The sequence below is a fragment of the Chiloscyllium plagiosum genome, chromosome 50, assembly GCF_004010195.1.
Source record: "Chiloscyllium plagiosum isolate BGI_BamShark_2017 chromosome 50, ASM401019v2, whole genome shotgun sequence".
NCBI lineage: Eukaryota > Metazoa > Chordata > Chondrichthyes > Orectolobiformes > Hemiscylliidae > Chiloscyllium > Chiloscyllium plagiosum.
The window spans coordinates 1532413-1552886 of NC_057759.1; the positions used below are offsets into that span (position 1 = coordinate 1532413).

General features: G+C 39.9%; 1 long non-coding RNA gene across 2 annotated transcripts; it reads right to left on the reverse strand.

Moving 5' to 3' along the window:
- Nucleotides 1–5020: 5020 nt before the first annotated feature.
- On the reverse strand, nucleotides 5021–18304 carry LOC122544633. 2 transcript variants are annotated; one of them, XR_006310371.1, is made up of 4 exons: nucleotides 18264–18304; nucleotides 17553–17634; nucleotides 9308–9389; nucleotides 5021–5067 (listed from the first exon to the last, which is right to left on the reverse strand). It is a non-coding gene; the product is annotated as an uncharacterized LOC122544633 (long non-coding RNA). The 2 variants fall into 2 exon arrangements; XR_006310370.1 differs by lacking the exon at nucleotides 5021–5067 and adding an exon at nucleotides 5235–6017.
- Between the last annotated feature and the right edge of the window lie 2170 nt (nucleotides 18305–20474).

The following is a 20474-nucleotide window of genomic DNA, read 5'->3' on the forward strand; positions in this document are numbered from 1 at the left end:
TGAATGCAGTTATCAACATATACCTGCCAGTTTCAGTCAGTGTGCATGTGAGAGTGCTGTTATCAAACTGTACCTGTCAGATTTTGCTGTGTGAATGTGACTGTCATTTTCAGTCTCTGTCAATTCTGTCATGTGAACAAGAGATTGTCAATCAATGTATTGCTGTCAGATGCTGCAATGAGAATGTGTGACTATAGTTATCAATCTGTCCACGTCACTTTCTGCTATATGCATACAGGCGTGTAGTTATCAATCTGTACCTAACAGTTTCTGCTCTGTGTCTGTGGATGTATTTATTAATCTATTGCTGTCAGTGTTTGCAACGTGAAAGTAAATTGATCAATCTTTCCTCATTAGTTTCTGTTCTCTGAATCAGTGTTTAATTATCAATGAGTAACTGTCAGTTTTTGGCTTTGTGAATGTGTAGATGCATTTATCATTCTACCTATCAGATTCTGCTTTGAGTTTTTTTGAGAGTTTAGTTTAATCTGTCCCTGTCAGAATCTGTAAATGTAGTTACTAATCCATACCTGTCAGTTTTTCTGGCTGAATATGTGTGTGAAATTGTCAGTCTATCCCTGACCAATTCCACTGTGTAAATATGAGAAATTCAGAAGCAATGCTTCCTGTCAGTCTCTGCAATGTGAATATGTGAGTGTATTTATCAATATTTCCCTGACAGTTTCTGCTTGGTGAGATAGTGTTGGGATCAATACATTCTGCCCTGTGAATATTTGAGTGTCTTTATCAAATTATACTTGTCAGAAAATTTTCTCTCCATATACAGAAGTTTAGCAGTCAGTTTCGTCAATGTGAATATGTGAGCACAGGTTTGAATCTATGCCTATCTGTTTCTGCCAAGTCAATATGAGAGTGCAGTTTTCAATCTCTATCTGTCAGATTCTGTGTGAAATTGAGTGTACTTATCAAACTGTATCTGAGAGTTTATGTTAAGTGAAAGTGGAAGTGTTGTTAACAAATTGTACCTGTGATTTTCTGTTGTGTGACCAGAAGAGTGTAATTTCCAGTCTGTCCCTGTCAGTGTCTCCTCCATATATCTGAGGTAGTAATTAAATTATACCTGCCAGTTTTTGCTGTGTGAATGAGAGTGTACATCTCAACCAATATCGGGCAATATGAGTTATGAGAATGAGAGTGTTGCTATCAGTTTGTACCTTTCAGTTTCTGTTATTTCAACATGTGAGTTTAGTTATCAATCTGTACCGGTCAGTTTCTGCTTGGTGAATATGTGAGTGCATATAACAATCATTCCTTGTCAGAATCTGTGTTGTGAATATGTGAATGAGGTTGTCAATTTGTAAACCTGTCAGTTTCAGACATGTACATATGGAAATATACCTGTCAGATTCTGCTCTGTGAATATGGTGCAGTTATCAATCTGTCTTTGCTTTGTGAACATCCAAACATAGTCATTAATATGGACATGTCAATTTCCACTATGTGAATGCGTATGTGTATTTCCTAACCTACCCCTGAGAGTTTCTGCTGTCTGTCTATGAGAGTGTTGACATGAACATGTAGCTGTAAGTTTCTGGCTTGGTTACGTTCGAATGCCTTTATCAAAATGTATGTCAGTTTCTATGATGTGAATGTGTTAGTTCAGTTATCAAGTTATGACTGTAACTTTCTGTTCTGTGAATATGTAAGTGGTGGTTATCATCTGTTAGTTTCTGCTTCATAAATGAATGAGGGTAGTTGTCCACCTGTTCCTGTCAGTTTGTGCTGTGAATGTGTCAGTGTAGTTATCAGTTTGCATCTGTCAATTTCTACAAGGTGAATGAGAGAGTGTAGTTCCTAATATGTACCTGTGAGATTCTGATCTGTTATGCTTGAATATCGTTATCAAACTGTACATGACAGTGTGTTTATCCCTCTGTGAACTTGGAAGTGTAGTAATAAATTTTTACCTGTTCGGTTATGTTATGGGAAAGTTCTTGTCAGTTTCCTCCAAGTGAGTGTAGTTATCCATCTGTGCCGGCCAGTTTCTGCTATCTGAATGTATGAGTGCAAGTATCAATCTGTGGGTCTCAGTTTCTGCTATGTCAATAAGCAAGTTAAATCTTTGATCTGTACCTGTCAGTTTCAGATATGTGAATATATGAATGCAGTTATTAATATATCCCTGAATGTTTCTGCTTGTAAAAATGCAAATATATTCATTAAATCATCCCTGTCATTTTCTGCAAAGTGAATATGAAAATGTAGTTATCAATCTGTAACTGTCAGTTTTAGTTCTGTGAACATACAAGTGTTGTAATCAATCTGTACCAGTTAGTTTATGAAGTTTGAGCATTCTTGTAAAATGCGGTACATTATACGGCACAGTGGCTCAGTGATTGACTCTGTTGCCTCACAGCGCAAGGGACTTGGATTCAATTCCAGCCTCGGGGTTTGCACATTCTCCCCGTGTCTGTGTGGGTTCCCTCTGGGTGCCCCGGTTTCCTCCCACTGTCCAAAGAACAGGTTAGGTGAATTGGCCATGCTAAATTGCCCATAGTGTTCAGGGATGTGTGGGTTAGATACATTAGTCAGGGGTAAATGTAGAGTGATAAGGGAATGGCTCTGGTTGAGATAATATTCAGAGGGTCAGGCTGAACGTCCTGTTTTGAAACTGTATGGATTCTAATTCTATACCTGAAAGTTTCTGCTAGATGAATTATTAAATATAAGTTGATTAGTTATTAATCTCTCCCCATCAGTTTCTAATTTGATAATGTATGAATGCATTTATCAATCTGAATCTGCTATATTTTGTAATATGAATGTGGGAGTACAGTTACTGTTCTATGCCTGGAGACATAGGAGTGGAGGCTAGGAAACTTGGGGAAATAGATATTGATATCTTGAAAAATATTTGACATCAGTGCACATGACAAAAGAGGAGGTGTTAGAGATGTTTAAAAAAGACATAAAGGTGTACCAAACTCTCAGACCTGATCAAGTATATCCCTTGATGTTGTGGGAAACTTAATTGGTAATTTGAATAAATGATATTGTTTTCTTACTTTTTTTAGAATATCTCATAGGGAGGGTCAATCTATCCCTATTAGTTATTGCAATGTGAGTGTGTGACTGTGGTTATAAATCTGTACCTGTCAGTTTCTATGACCTCGATGACAGGGTCCAGATCACCTATGACAGGGTGACCTGGACAAGTTAGGTGAGTGGTCAGATGCATGGCAGATGCAGTTTAATGTGGATAAATGTATGGTTATCCACTTTGGTGGCAAGAACAGGAAGGCAGATAACTACCTAAATTTAATAGCATGCTGGCCTTCATAACAAGAGGGATTGAGTATAGAAGCAAAGAGGTTCTTCTGCAGCTGTAGAGGGCCCTGGTGAGACCACACCTGAAGTACTGTGTGCAGTTCTGGTCTCCAAATGTGAGGAATAACATTCTGGCTATTGAGGGAGTGCAGCTGAGGTTCACGAGGTCAATTCCTGGAATGGCAGGATTACCTTACACTGAAAGACTGGAGCGATTGGGCTTGTATACCCTTCAGTTTAGAAGACTGAGAAGGGGATATGATTGAGGCATATAAGATTATTAAAGGATTGGACACTCTGGAGGCAGGAAACAGATACTGATTAAGGATGATCAGCCCTGATCATATTGAATGGTGGTGCAGGCTCAAAGGGCAGAACGGCCTACTCCTGCACCTATTGTCTATGTGAATATGTGAGTGCAACTACCCTTCTCAGTTTCTGCAATGTGAATGAGAGTATAATTATCAGTCTCTAGCTGTCAGCTTCTCCAACATCTATATGTGATGTTAGTTATGGAGCTGAACCTCTGTTAGTTTCTGTCATATGAATGTGTGAGTGTCATCATCATCAATCTGTCCCAGTCAGTTTCTGCAATGTGAATGGGTGTGAGTAGATGTCAAGCTGTAACTGTTTCTGCCATGTGAATATGAGTTGAATATGAGAGTGTAGTTGTCAGGCTTTGTTTGTCAAACTGAGTATTGTTATCAATCTATACTTGTCAGATTCTGCTGTGCTTTATGCAATATGAAACTGAGTGTTATTGCTAATCTGTTCCTGTCAGTTTCTGCTCTGTGGATATGATACATTTGGTATCAAACTTTCTCTGTCAGTAACTACCTCGGTTAGTCACTACAATGTGAATGTCAGGGTGTATTTACTAATTTGTTCCTATCAGTTTCAGCTCTGTGTATTTGAGTGTGCAGTTATTAATCTGTGACTTTGAGTGTCTGCCATGTGAACGAGTGAGTGCATTTATCCTATCAGCTTCTGTGTTGTGAATATGTGAATGTGCTTACCAATTTGTACTTGCCAGTTCGGATATTTAAATATTGTCCTCAATTTCTTGTTGATTTCTCCTACATGTGTTACAGTGTGCAGTTAGCAATCTGTACATGAACGTTGCTGCAATGTGAACATCAGAATATAGTTACCAATCCGACTGCTCTGTAAATGTATAAATACAGTCATCAAACTGCACATGCCAGCTTCTGCTTTGTGACTCTGAATTTAGATATAAATCTTTGCCTGTCAATTTCAGTTATGTGAATATGTGAGTGAATTTATCAATATGTACCTGTTAGTTTCTGCTCACTGCATTTGATTTGTATCATGGATTGTGTAATGGGAAATTAAAGGGTTTTCCAACTCCTATAGTGCAGACTCAAACTGGCAGGAATGATACCATGGGCTGTTCTTCAGGATGTCATCAGTTTTCCTCAATGCATAGCTACATACTTTTGTGAATAATGTTGAGAAATGGATAGGTGTTACATTCCTTTGGTCGTGTCAAAAGGAAAGGGGAACAAACGAATAAATTGTATTGTAGTCGACTGACCACAATGTTCCTGCTACAGGAAAGAGAATTGGCTAGTTCACTTCATTATTCTATTGTGAGTATTACATAATCCTGCTCTGTAGTGTGACAGTGCAAGCCATTAGCAGTACTCTCCTGGTGCTCTATGGTGGCAATGAGGAAAGTGAAAAGACTTGTATTTTTGTCATACAGTGGAAAAGATTTAAATCATTCAGGCAAATTTATTGAACATGGTTGATCTCTTTCTGCAAAAAAAAGAGAGAATTTATAATTTACAAGATTGGCTAAATTTCCTTGTTGAATTAAAGGGCGATTACTTGATTATATTGTTAAATTGACGATACAACATTTGATTTTCTTGCTTTTTTGTGATATTTCATAGGGTGAGGGAATTTGGGATTCTTTGTAGAAGAATAAAGTGAATTTGGAGACCAAGTTACACATTTTTTAATAAAAAAATTAATACTGAGCAGAGTGAAAATTTAATTTCTATTCCAGCAAGGTGAATATGTTGAGAATGATGTTGAGCTCAAGGTGGGGTTGGCAGCTCTTCTGCTGCCATGGCGCCCTTATTGAAATGGAATGCTGCCTGAATGGGATTTAGTTGCTTGCTTTTGTGTAAACATTTTGTATATATTCATTTCTGTTTCCTCCAGTGTAAATGTGTGTACATTGCTGTTAGTCTCTGTATCTTGTGTGTTGATATGGTGGTTCAATCTGAATCAGTCAGTACCTTTGTATATGTGTGCGTGTTCTCAGTAATGATTCACTACTTGTCACATTTGGTTGTTGAAACTATGTAAAAGCATGATGTCATTGTTTACCCAGTTTCTGACATTTAAAATGCCCTTTTAAAATGTAAACTTGATTTAGTACACCAATTGCCTACTTTAGACATGCTGTAAATGTCCATGGCCTATGAATCATATTAACTGGAACTGGGAAGATGTCTATGTAGAATGCAGAGAAAAAAGAAACTTGTCTTTCAGCAGTTGTGCCTGACTGTTTGTTTGTTTGGATTTATCTCTGGAAATTGAGCTCAAACTAAGTCTGATCCAATCTGCTCTGTGCCTGTGGAAAGGATGTTCTCTGCATTGTTAGAAGCAGCTGGTCACACTTGGCTTTGTACTGAGGAAATATGACATTGTCTTCGTCATTCAAATATTTCCTTGGCAGAAGACAGAAGATTTTTCAGCTGTAAATCAACATAAGCCAAGTTAGGCAAGATTAAACTGATCAGTGTGGCAGTCAGTTAATAATCATTAGAGTATTTTCAAACCTAGCAATTCAAACAGAACCAGGTTTTGATTCCACTCTTTCCCTGAGTTGCTCCTGGTCTCCGTTTCTTTTATTTGCAACTTTGTGACAATTGGGTGAAATCCAGAACTAACATCGAAAGCAAGCTATTATGTTTTAAGAATTCTATACCAATTCACTGAGATCCAGAAACTAACCAATGCCTGCACAGCTCCACGAACATGGCCACCTGATGAAACTGTGGATATGTGCATTTAGTTACCAATCTGCTTATGTTAGTTTCTGTTATGAATACTGCATTTGAGAGCAGTTATCAATTTTACTTGTTAGTTTCTGTGAAGAAAGTTAGGGTCTACCCTATTTCCATGATATACTGTATTTTGAGGGGATATGGTCTGTTGCATAACAGTGAATTAGTTGTTGATCCGTACCTGTTAGATTCTGCTTTTGAATATGAGCATACTTATGAAACTGTACAGTTTAAACTATCTGAATATGTGAGTGTAGTTATCAATCTGTCCCTGGAAGACTTGTAAACATCCTTTCATGTGCACAAAACAGAGTGTGACAGGGACAGATTAATAACTACATTCAAATGTTCACATAACAAACTGAGGGACAGATTGATAAACAACATCACATATCCACAGAATAGAAACTGACAGGGACTGGCTGATAAATACATTTACATATTTAGACAGCAATCAGGCTCTGATTGTTTCATTGATGTGAATATGTGAATTTAGTTATCAATCTGTATCTGTCCATTTCTGCCATGGGAATGTGTGAGTACAGTTATCATTCTCTCCCTGTCTGTTTCTGCTCCGCTGTCTATGTCAATGTGAGTGTAGTTATCAATCTGTACCTGTGTGAATATTTAAATATAATTATCAACCTGTACCTGTCAGTTTCTGCTTGCTGAATGTGTGAATTTAGTTATCAATCTTTCCCTGTCAGGCTCTGTAATGTAAATAGGAGTGTATGTAACAATCATTTCCTGTCAATTTCTATGCTGCGAATATGTGAATGTCGTTATCAATTGGAGCTGTCAGTTTCTGCTCCATGAAGATGCAAATGTAGTTGTCAATCTCAAACTGTCACTTTGTGCTTTGTTAATATGAGAGTCTAATTATCCATCTTCCTCTGAAATATTACTTCATTGTGTGCATGTGGGAGTGTATTTACCAATCTGTCAAACCAATTGACAAGGTCCCACATAAGAGACTGGTTGAGAGAGTTAAATCACATGGAATTCAGGGAAACTGGAATGCACTGCCTGGGAATGTTGTGGAGGCCAGAAACCTTAGAACCTTAAAAAGATACTTGGATGAGCACATCAAGGTTATGGGACACGTGCAGCAAATTGGGATTAGTGTGCCTTCAATGGTAGTTATCATCAATGCAGACTGATATGCCGAATGGCCTTTTCTGTGCTGCCTCCCTTTTCTTAACCTTTCCATTTCCATCTCCAGATGGACATTTACTATAAACCCACAGACTCTCACAACGATCTGGGTGACATGCCCTCCCACTCAGTATTCTGCAAAAGCCCCATCCCATTCTCCCAATTCCTCCGCCTCCACTGCATCTGCTCTGACAAGGAATCATTCCACTCCCAAGCACCCCAGATGTCCACCTATTTCAAACAACATGCTTCTAAAATCACCCCTCAGCCTCCAATGCTCCAGGGAAAAAAGCCCCAGACTATTCACAATCTCCTTATATTTCAAACCCTCCAGTCCTCACAACAACTCTATCAATCATTGTTGCACCCTCTCGAGATTAACAACATCCTTCTGAAGGCAGGGTGACCAGAACTTTACACAATATTCTACAAGTGCCCTAAATTATATCCTGTGCAGCCCAAACATGATGTCCCAACTCCAATACTCAATTGGCAGACCAAAGAAGGCAAACATGGCAAGCACCTTTTTCACATACTTGTTCACCTGTGACTCCACTTCCAAGGAACAGCACACATGCAATCCTAGGTCCCTTTGTTTGGCAACTCTCCTCAGGACCCTACTATTAACTGTACAAGTCCTGCACTGTTTTGAGTAATAAGAATGTTTGTGTCATTATTGTTTTCTCTTCGTCAGTTTCTGCAATGTTAATATGTAAGAACAACTATCAATCTACATCTGACAGTCGCAGTCATGATGATATGGGAGTTCAGTAATTGATTGTCAGCTCCCGATGTGTGACTATGAGAGTGAGTTCTCCATCTGTACTAATCACTTTCTACTTTTGGGTATCAAAGTGGTTTAATTCTCTGGCAGCCAGTAAAATTCTCTAATTCTGTTTCATTCAGTTATCAGCGTATTGAGAGTGGGGTCTTAATCTCTGCTGCATTTTGTGATTTGAGTTTTCTCTCAATCCTTGGGGAAGGGGTCAGCAGATGGTATCTAGTTCACAATCCCAACAATTACTGGAACCTGGTAATCAGAACAGTTAAAGAATAGAATGTACGAGCGCAGACTGAATGGGAGGAATGGCCTCAATCTGTGTTGTACCAATTCTAAGATTCTGATTCTGGTGTGAAAAGGAAAACACATCCCGCTTAACAGAATATCAGTACAAAACTACCAGGTAGAAATGGACAGACCGGCTAATTAAAAAAACAGGTCTTGTTGCTCAGTGTGGGATGTTACCCTTTTCAGGGGTTTGGTACTATCACTGAGACACTTTGTTTCATTTTGTAATCAGGCATTGATAGCTTTCTTGTGTGAAAGAGTTTTATTCTGCATCTGTCTGTCCATGCTACATGATAGTCTTTACTGCTGAACATGATTTAATGGTTGTGTCGTTGAATGGGTCTACTATTTCTTAAAGATTATTTTTGTCCTGCTCAGTTACTGTTAATATCAAAAAGTTTCCTTCTGTATCTGTACTCAATAACTACTGTATATATGGTTACTCCAGCTATGTAACACATGATCTATTTGTTCATCTTGATTGTAACTTTGAACATTCCCTAACTGGATTTAATGCAGTTCCTGACTGCCTGTTTCCAGTGAGGATTCAGTGTATCCCTTTTCAAATCTGAATGACAATACGCTTTGAATGATGAAATTAATTGCATCTGCGCTGGTCCATACTAACAATAGGTTGTCTTTTACACATGGATTGAACGTATATCTCTGGAAAGTGAGCTTTTTGTGAGTCTGACTCAATCCGTTCTGTAACTGCGGAAATGACATTCCCCCGGCTCTGACAATGGTAACATACCTGCTGTTTGGAAGGAGTAGCTGCTCACACTTGGCTTTATACTGAGGTAATATTACATTGTCTTGGGCAATTGAATATTTGCCTGGAGGAAGACAGAAGATTTATCTCCTTTAAATCAATATCAACCAAGTTTGATAATATCAAACTGATCAATGCAATATTTAGTTAATAGTTATTATGATCTTTATAAAGCCCGTAATTGGAACAGAGCAGACTTTAGTTTCACTTTTGCCCTCAGCTGCTCCTACTCTCTTTTTTTGAAATTATAGAACAATTTATTAAGATACAAAAGCTAACCAAGACCTGTACAGCTCTATGATTGGGATGCTTACACAGTTTGAAACCAAGATCCCAATACATTAACTATTGAAGAACAACAGGCACTATTTCAAATATTATACTTGGAACTTTTGATCCAATGACTGTCATATTTATTCTTTACAGAATTGTGACATTCATATATATTATTTTTATTTCCACAATTGAAAGTTCATTGCCAACAATCAATGTGAAACAGAAACAAACAATTAATTCCAATCAGTATTCAGAGGATTGCAAACTACAACAATGATATACAGTTCACAGTCCCAACAATTAGAGGAAACTAGTAATAGAAGAGATAAAGAGTAGAATGTCCCAGTGCAGACACAATGAGCTAATTGGACTGCTTCTGTGCTCTACAAAATGTGGGCGGCACGGTGGGTAGCACGGTGGCACAGTGGTTAGCACTGCTGCCTCACAGCGCCAGAGACCCGGGTTCAATTCCCGCCCCAGGCGACTGACTGTGTGGAGTTTGCACGTTCTCTCCGTGTCTGCGTGGGCACCCTCTGGGTGCTCCGGTTTCCTCCCACAGTCACAAAGTGCAGGTTAGGTGAATTGGCCATGCTAAATTGCCGGTAGTGTTAGGTAAGGAGTAAATGTAGGGGTATGGGTGGGTTGTGCTTCGGCGGGGCGGTGTGGACTTGTTGGGCCGAAGGGCCTGTTTCCACACTGTAACTAATCTAATCTGTAAGTAATCTAATCTAATCTAAAAATCTATGATTCTGATTCTAATGATAAAGGAAACCACTTCATGTTGTATAGGCTATCCATATAAAAATATCATAGAGAAGTGGACAGACCAGCTTATTTACAAGGCTGGTCCGGTCCCTGGTGTGGCATAGTTCCCTTCCTAATGTTTTATGTTATCACTGAGATATTTACTTTCATTTTGGACTCTGATATTGTTGTTTTGTTTTGCATTAGTCTCTCAATCAGAATGTAAGTATGGATAAAGTCAGCTAACACTGAACATGGGATTCATTCAGTCTCTCATTATAAGTTATCAACGTGCTACTCATTCATGATTATTGCATTTTACATTGATGCAGTGTCACTTAAAGTGGAATTGTCATCTTTCAGAACTGCAGGAGTTCTTTATTGTTCAAACCTTTGCTATTCCAAATGTATCAGATGTTATCCAATGTCATTTGTGTCAGCTCCTGTCAGTGACAGTGGATGTATTTACATCAATGTTAATCTCTGGCACCGTAGATCTCGGTTGAATAACTTCCACAACATTGGAGTCTATGGTACAATATAGTTTACGATTGTAAGTTTATTTTGGGCATGCCAATCTCTAGACTTAATGTATGTTTTAAATTTATTATTCCTATGTTAGTCCCAGAGAAACTATATGAGAGTTTTCACGCTGTATTCAAAAATCTCTCATTATCTGTCTGAATACGGGATGCTTTGTGTCTTTTCATGTCGATATTTGATTTCCTTATGGTCAATTTCACATCAAATTCTATATTCTGTAGTTTTGTATGAGATGTGCACTGCTATTCAGTTTGGGGTTCCATGCAAAAATATATATTTTAAAACACAATTTGGGCTGAAGTGTAATTCCTCCAATCTGTAAAATGGAATTGTTGCATGAGTTACATCTCCATATCTAAGACAGGATGAGATATTTGGAGGGGTAATTATACATAGCTCAAGTTACTTCTTGGGCAACTTCACAAGAATTTACTGTGTACCATGTGATAGATTCAGTCTAATACAGCACACAATTGGGTTAAACTTTGTGGTCAAACAGATTCACTCCCTATATAATTTAAATACAGTGTATGTTGATGCTGAGATTGAAGCTATTACCGTGTTCTGCTTAAACCTTTTAATGAAAGGCTAACTCTTACAACCATTGGATCTTTGCGGGTCTTGGTGTTTCTTATATTTATGTCTGTGGACCTATTAATCTGGCAGTAACTCAGTACTTTGAGAGGGATTCTGTACCTATTGTGTACTGGCACCATCTCACAGCTCTCTTCCGAATGTTGACAAATGTTGGTTTGTTCTGTGACTGTTTGATCTTTAATGTGAATGCAGAACTAAGTTTGCTTCTTTCTGTCCCTTGTAGTGGTTGTATACATGGGAGTTAATTCTTTGATTGTTACCTTCAATGGAACCACGTGATTCATTCTAATGCCTTTCAAATCTGACAGAACGACATTTCTGCAGCCAGCAAAAAAAAATCAGAAAAATCCCTGGTGTCAGGATCAAGGATGTCCCAGAGAGGGTGCAGAATGTTCGCAAAGGAGAGCGGGACCAACAGGAGGTCATTGTACACATTGGAACAAATGACACAGGAAGAGAAAAGGATGAGATTCTGAAGGGAGAATATAGAAATTTAGGTAGGAATTTAAAAAGCAGGACCTCGAGCGTAGTGATATCTCGATTACTCCCGCTGCTATGAGCTAGTGACGATAGAAATAGGAGGATAGAGCAGATGATGTGTAGCTGAGGAGCTGGTGCAAGGGAGAAGGGATCACATTTTTGCATCATTGGGATCTCTTCTGGGGTAGAAGAGACTTGTATAAGAAGGATGGGTTGTACCAGAATTGTAAGGGAACTAATATACTGGCAGGGAGATTTGCTGGAGCTGCTCAGGAAGATTTACAACAGTAAGATGGCGGCTGGGACCCAGGGAAATAGTGAGGAAAGAGTTCAATCTGAGACTGGTACAGTTGGGAACGGGAGCAAATCGAACAGTCAGGCCAGGCAGGGACAAAAAAGAGAAAAAAGTAAGACTGATAAATTAAACTGAATTTACTTCAATGCAAGAGGCCTAACAGGGAAGGCAGATGAACTCAGGGCATGGGTAGGAACATGGGACTGGGATATCATAGCAATTACAGAAACATGGCTCAGAGATGGAGCGACAAGAGAGGAGGGGGAGTGGTGTTTTTGATAAGGGATAGAATTACTATTGTACTTAGGGAGGATATTCCTGGGAATGTATAGAGGGAAGTTACTTGGGTGGTACTGAAAAATAAGAAATGGATGATCACCTTATTTGGATTGCCTTACAGACGCCCTAATAGTCAGCAAGAAATTGAGAAAGATATTTGTAAGGAGATTTCATTTATCTGTCAGAATAATATGGTGCTTACGGTAAATGATTTTAACTTTTCTAACATAGTCTGGGACTGCCATAGTGTTAAGGGATTAGATGGAGAGGAATTTGTTAAGTGTGTAGAAGAGAACTTTCAGATTCATTATGTGGATGTATCTACTCGAGAAGGGGAAAAACTTGATCTACTCTTGGGAAATAAGGTAGGGCAGGTGACCGAGTTGTCAGTGGGGGAGCACTTTGGAGCCAGCGACTATAATTCTATTAGTTTTAAAATGGTGATGGAAAAGAATAGACCGGATCTAAAAGTTGAAGTTCAAAATTGGAGGAAAGCAAATTTTGATGGGATAGGGCAAGAACTTTCAAAAGCTGACTGGGGGCACATGTTCGCAGGTAAAAGGACGGCTGGAAAGTGGGAAGCCTTCAGAAATGAGAAACGGGAGTCAAGAGACAGTATATTCCTGTTAGGGTAAAATGAAAGGCTGGTAGGTGTAAGGAATGCTTGATGACTGGAGAAGTTGAGGGTTTGGTTAAGAAAAAGAAGGAAGCATATGTCAAGTATAGACAGAAGAGATCGAGAGAATCCTTAGCAGAGTATAAATGCAGTAGGAGTATACTCAAGAGGGAAATCAGGAGGGCAAAAAGGGAACATGAGGTAGCTTTGGTAAATAGGGTTAAGGAGAATCCAAAGGGGTTTTATAAATACATTAAGGACAAAGGGGTAACTAGGGAGAGAATAGGGCCCCTCAAAGATCAGCAAGACCATCTATGTATGCTGCCGCAGGAGATGGGGGAGATACTAAATGGGTATTTTGCATCAGTGTTTACTGTGGAGAAGGAGAGGAAAGATATAGAATGTGGGGAAAAAATGTTACAGACGAGGAGGTGCTGGGTGTCTTTAAATGCATAAAAGTGGATAAAATACCAATACCTGATCAGGTGTACCCGAGAACTTTGTGGGAAGCTAGGCAAGTGATTGCTGGGCCCATTGATGAGATATTTGTATCATCGATAGTCACAGGTGAGGTGTCAGAAGACTGGAGGTTGGCTAATGTGATACCATTATTTAAGGAAGGTGGTAAGGAAAAGCCAGGGAACTGTCGACCGGTGAGCCTGACATTGGTGGTTGGCAAGTTGTTGGAAGGAATCCTGAGGGACAGAATTTATGTGTATTTGGAAAGGCAAAGGCTAATTAGGGATAGTCAGCTTGGCTTTGTGCATGGGAAATCATGTCTTACGAACTCAATTGAGTTTTTTGAAGAAATAACACAGAGGACAGATGAGGGCAGAGAGGTGGATGTGATCCATAGGGCGTTCAACAAGGTTCCTCATGGAAGACTGGTTAGTAAGGTTAGAGCTCATGGAATATGGGGAGCACTAGCTATTTGGATACAATACTGGCTCAAAGGTAGAAGACAGATGGTGGTGGTGGTGGCGGGTTGCTTTTCAGACTGGAGGCCTCTGACTACTGGTGTGCCACAAGGATCAGTGCTGGGTCCATATTTTTCATCATGTACATAAATGATTTGGGTGTGAACATAAGAGGTATAGATAGTAAGTTTGCAGATGACACCAAAATTGGAGGTGCAGTGCAGAGCGAAGAAGGTTACCTCAGATTACAATGGGATCTTGACCAGATGGGCCAATGGGCTCAGAGTGGAAGATGGCATTTAATTTAGATAAATGTGAAGTGCTGTGATTTGGAAAAGCAAATCAGAGAGGACTAATACTCCTCGTGGAAAGTTGCTAGGAACAAGGAGACCTTGGAGTGCAGGTTCATATTTCCTTGAAAGTAGAGCTGCAGGTAGATAGCAGAGTGAAGAAGGCATTTGGTATGCTTTCCTTTATTGGCCAGAGTATTGAGTACAGGAGTTGGGAGGTCATGTTGCGGCTGTACAGGAAATTGGTTAGGTCACTTAAGGAATATTGCACACAATTCTGGTCTCCTTCCTATCAGAAGGATGTTGTGAAACTTGAAAGTGTTCAGAAAAGATTTACAAAGATGTTGCCAGGGTTGGAGAGTTTGAACAAGAGGGAGAGACTGAACAGGCTGGGGCTATTTTTCCTGGAGTGTCGGAGACTGAGGGATGACCTTATAGAGGTTTATAACATCATGAGGGGCATGGATAGGGTAAATGGACAAAATCTTTTCCCTGGGGTGGGCAAGTCTAGAAATAGAGGGCATACGTTTAGGTTGACAGGGGAAAGATATTAAAGGAACAACTTTTGCAAGCAGAGTGTGGTGCATATATGGAATGAGCTGCCAGAGGAAGTGGAGGAGGCTTGTACAATTGCAGTATTTAAAAGGCATCTGGATGTGTATATGAACAGGAATGGTTTAGAGGGATGTGGGCCAGTGCTGGGAAATGGGACTACATTAGGTTAGGATATCAGCTCAGAATGGAGGAAAAGGTCTGTTTGCATGCTGTACATCTCTATGACTCTATATGTGACAGACGTTCGACAGGAAAAAAAAAAAGCCACTTGGTTTAGTGAAGAACCTGGAACCTAAAATTGAGTGTTGAGGACTAGGGCTGCTGTCTTCTGCGTAAATGCACTGGTTATACAGGCAAAAATTGTTTTGAAAGGGACAGTTATTGTGATATAAGAAGGACATACTTTCAAGTTTGATAAAATTTCAATCTTCCTGCATTGTGTTACTGAGCAATTTAAACGATTTTTGAAAAGTGGGGAACCAGTTACCAAAGTGGGAGAGAAGAGGGTTCTCAGTGCACATATTCTTTAGTGAATGGGAAACAGTCTATGTTCTTTCATTGCAGTGCCTATAGGATTCATGGATATGTGAACATGCAACACATAACAATTGACAAGAGTCTGTGTTGTTCTTCAGGATCAAGGAGAGAAAAGCATTGACCTTTGTGACTCCTATTGTGCAAAGTCTAACTGGGAATAGTAACAACAAGGGCTGGTCTTCACAATGCCATCAGTTATTGCATAGTGACCTACTTTTCTGAATACTGCTGAACTGATAATCAGTATTAACTGAATCCATTTGCAATGAAGTGAACAATTGCACTGCATTGCATCTGACTGACCATAGTATTCTTTATACAGGAAAGAAAATTCATCAATTCCATTTTATTCGCTGATGCAAACAGGATAGTACCTCGCCTCTGTAGTGTGATAGTACAAACCATTAGCAATACTGTTGTGTTGTTCTATGGTCGGGAGGAGGAAAGCAAATGGATTCAGTTAATACTGACTATCAATTTTATTTTTTGTTATGTAATGCAGAATATTTAAATGGTCAAATTCAATTTATTAATCAATCAACACTGTCAAAACCTTCACAGAAAAAAATTGAGAAGCTTGACACACCTACCCATTATGGCTATTTGGTTTCTGACTGCTCTGCTATGGATGGTGATTATCTGATTCCATTGAGTCATTGAGAAATTTGGACACAGATTCCTTGTTTTTCAACAATGTATCCTAGGGAGAGTCAACTGGAATGTTGGGCCTGTAGATCTCCAGGTAGAAAAATGAAACAGACTTTAAAAGATGTACAAAAGTATAAAGACAAAGATTTTGCTGGAATGAAAAAAGAGGAATTGAGTTCTGGAGCCCTGAGGTCATGTTGCAGTTGTATAAGACTCTGGTGCGGCCGCATCTGGAGTATTGTGTGGGTGTGAGGGAAGCTTCAGATGATCTTTTTCCACGTATGGAGTCAGCTATTACGAATGGGCATAGCTTTAAATTAAGGGGTGGTAGGACAGATGTTAGGGGTAGATTCTTTACTCAGTGAGTCGTGAGTTCGTGGAATGCCGTGCCAGTAGCAGTGGTGGACTCTCCCTCTTTATGGGCATTTAAACGGGCATTGGATAGGCATATGGAGGATAGTGGGCTAGTGTAGGTTAGGTGGGCTTGGATCGGCGCAACATCGAGGGCCAAAGGGCCTGAACTGCGCTGTATTTTTCTATGTTCTATGTTCTAAAAGAAAAATAACACCTGCAAGGTGAAGCAATAAAGAATGACACTGTGGTAAAGATGGGGCTGGCAGATTCTCTGCTGCCATGATATATTTATGGAAATGGAATGCTGATTGAGAGGGTTGCTAACTTGGTCAATAGTTATGCTGTCATGGATTGTTCTTGATCAGTGCAGACTTAATAAGTTGAAGGGCTTTCTTCTGTACTGGAGATCTCTTGCATTGAGATCTGAGAGTATAAATCAGTTTGAATGTAACATTTTCTGACACTTGCAATGTATATGGATCTTCATCACCATTCGATATCATCATGTATGTGTTAGGATGTATTTGTGACTCATTGTAAATCATTCAGGACTTTATGTTTGCATGCGGGAGTGGTGAGTTGTTAGTAGCGTTTGTGTAAATCCAGTAAGCCTTCCGTCCATGTCAGGAAAGAACATTTGGAATGTACATTATTCAATTGTCATGTCTTTGTATGGGACAACTATTGATCAAAAGATTAATTTGTCCTCATCACTTACTGATAATGTCAATTTTCCCTATATGTTTGCACTCAATCTCTACTTCATACATAGTTATTGTAACTATGTAACAATAATCAAAACTAAACTAATAAATCTTTGTACCAAATTTGTACATGTCATTCCTGAGTGCAGATTTTGGATTCGCGGACAGTCTATACATATTCAGATGTGGTGAATAACGGTGGGCTATAAATGGTAAAAATTATTGGAACTGGGTATAGTATGCATTGAGAGGGAAGAAGAAAATGTATTTCAACAGATGTGTTTGACTCTTGGATTGAATGTATACCTCTGGAAATTGAGGTCAATATGTGTCTGGTTCAATCCACTCTGTCTGTGGAAAGAACATTCTCTGCTCTGACAGCAGTAACATACCTGGTGTCTGGTAGAAGCAGTTGGTCACACTTGGCTTTGTACTGAGTATATATGACATTGTCTTGGTCCAGCGAGTATGTTTCTGGAGGGAAACAGAAGATACGTTTCATCTAATTCAAACGGATCAATGCTAAATTCAATTAACATTAATTATGATTTTTAAAGAAAGATGACATTGTGAACAAAGCATGGCTTGCTTCTGTTATTGCTGAGTTATGCCTAGTCTCTTTTTTTTTGTTGAAATTATTAAACAATTTCCTGAGACACCAAAACGAACCAACATCTGTGCAGCTCCATGAATGGAATGCTTAGATAGTTCAATATGCAGCTCCCACTACACTAACTTGAAGAGAAGGATAACAGGCGTAATTGCAAATGCTGTACTTGAGACTTTTGATCTGGTGACTGCTATATTTATCATTCACAGGATTGTCACAGTCAAAGTCGATTTGCTTTCTATTATTCACTGCCCAATATCAACAAACAGCGTGAAAGAGAAATCAAACAATGAATTCCCATCAGTGTTTAGGGGATTATAAACCCCAAGAATGTCCCTCAGCAGCTTCTTCCCGCTCTGCCTCCCTCAGCAGGCCCACACACAGCCCGAGAAAGGCCTCTCTCTTCCCCCCAGCCCGCTCACTCCAAGTTCCGGGACCAGTTCCTGCTCCGCTCGGCCTCTTCCACACAGCCCCCGGTTCTCCCTGAACTCACCCCGAATCAATCCCGGTCTCGGAGCCCCCTCTGTGTCCCAGGCTCCCATCCCGATGTGCTGCTGGAAGGAGCCTGCTGTTCCCTCGCTTCCCTGGGCGCTGATCTCCACATTGCGGTCTGTTTCAAACAAACCTCTTGCACTCACTGAGTCAATGCTCCTCAATGGCAGCGCTGGGGGTGGGACTCACGCATGCGCTCCTCTCGTCAGGAACAAAGTTAAAAATCACACACCACCAGCTTACTGTCCAACCGGTATTTTTGGATGCACTAGATTTATGAGCGCTGCTCCTTCGTCAGGAAACTAGTGGGGCAGAATACTGAATTTATAGCAAAAGACCAATGTATCATGCAACTGATATGATATATTGAACAAATCTATTCACTTTGGAAGGAGTAACAGGAACACAGAATAATGGGATAATTGTAAGATTCTTGGCAGCGTGGAAGAGCAGAGAGAGACCTCAGTGTCCTTGTGCATGGAACCCTGAAAGTTGCCAACCAGTACTTCCCAGGAGCTGAAAATCTAAGCCATGTTCTTCGTGACCTGCAACACATTGTCAATGAGGGTGAGCATCTCGCCAAGACAGTCCCCACACCTCCATTGCTTGCTTTTAAACAACCGCCAAACCTCAAACAGATCATTGTTCGGAACAAGCTGTCTGTCTTTCAGGACATCTCCATACAACCCTGTCATGGCGCTGCAAGACGTGTCAGAGTGTGGGCATGGATACCACCATTACACGTGGGGACACCTCCCAACTTGCACATGGCAGGTACTCATGTGACTCAGCCAACGTTGTCTATCTTATACGTTGCAGGCAAGGAAGCCCTGAGGCATGGTACATTGGGGAAACCGAGCAAAGGCTACGGCAATGGATGAATAGGCACCTCACAACAATCAACAGACAGTGTGTTCCCTTCCAGTTGGGGAACACTTCAGTGGTCTAGGACATTCGATCTCAGACCTTCCAGTGACCATTCTCCAAGGTGGACTTTGGGACAGGCAGCAGCAAAAAGTGGCTGAGCAGAGTTTAATAGCTAAGTTCCGTACCCATAGGGAGGGCCTCAACCGAGACCTTGGGTTCATGTCACACTACAGGTGACCACCATTGCACTATACAGACACTCTTATATATATATATATAAACACACACAGAGGCACTCCTAAACACACACTAACCCGCACACAGACACTCACACACATCCTTACAGACACACACACTCACACATGCATCCTCTCACAGACTCGGACCAACTCTACACTCATGCACACACAGGTACACTCTCTCTCTCATAGACACTCACAACTCCCCATCCCAAACACACATACACACTCCCACACTCACACATGCACTCCCTCACAGACTTAGACACTCCACACTCACATACACACACATAAACACTCTCTCTCACACTCACAACCCCCATCCCAGACAGACAGACACACGCACACACAAAGACCCACATGCACACATATACATATACGTTTGTGGGGTGAATTTGTACTTTTAGAGTTACATTGTACATTGCTCAAAAACTGCATGAATTCATGTAAAACTCTTATCTCACTTTTTAGATTAGAATCAGTCTAAACATTATGGCACAGACTGCGAACATGAGGGGCTAACACCTTCAACATATTGTCTGGCTAACACTAATTATTACAATTAATCTGAGAATATAGCTTTTAAAAAAATGTTTCATGATTTACACATGAAAGAAGTGAAACTATCATGGTATTTGAACAGATGAAAGACTCAACAAACAATCAAAGTATTTTTCAATGTCTAATTTCAGTTACATCACACTGTAAACGTTTGCTATAAATTCTTATAATTGTGTCCTCCACTACCATTTGATGAAGGAGCGGTGCTCCAAAAGCTAGTGTTTCCAATTAAGCCTGTTGGACTATAACCTGGTGACGTGTGATTTTTAACTTTGGCCACCCAGGTCAGTGCAATTAAGAATGGTATGGTGTGTTAGCTTTTATTTGTCAAGTGTGAGAAACAAAGCTCACTCACTTCAATAACTGCAGTCCGAGACGAAAATCTGAATCAGCAGTGTCCTTTATTTTACACTTGCAAGTGGGTGCAATGTCCACAAGGCAGGGACAAAAACACACCAAATTCAACAAACTCTCGAAATGTATATAATTTGGGTCCCTACATATTTTTTCTTATTTCATTGTTTCCTCCCCAACACCACCATTTA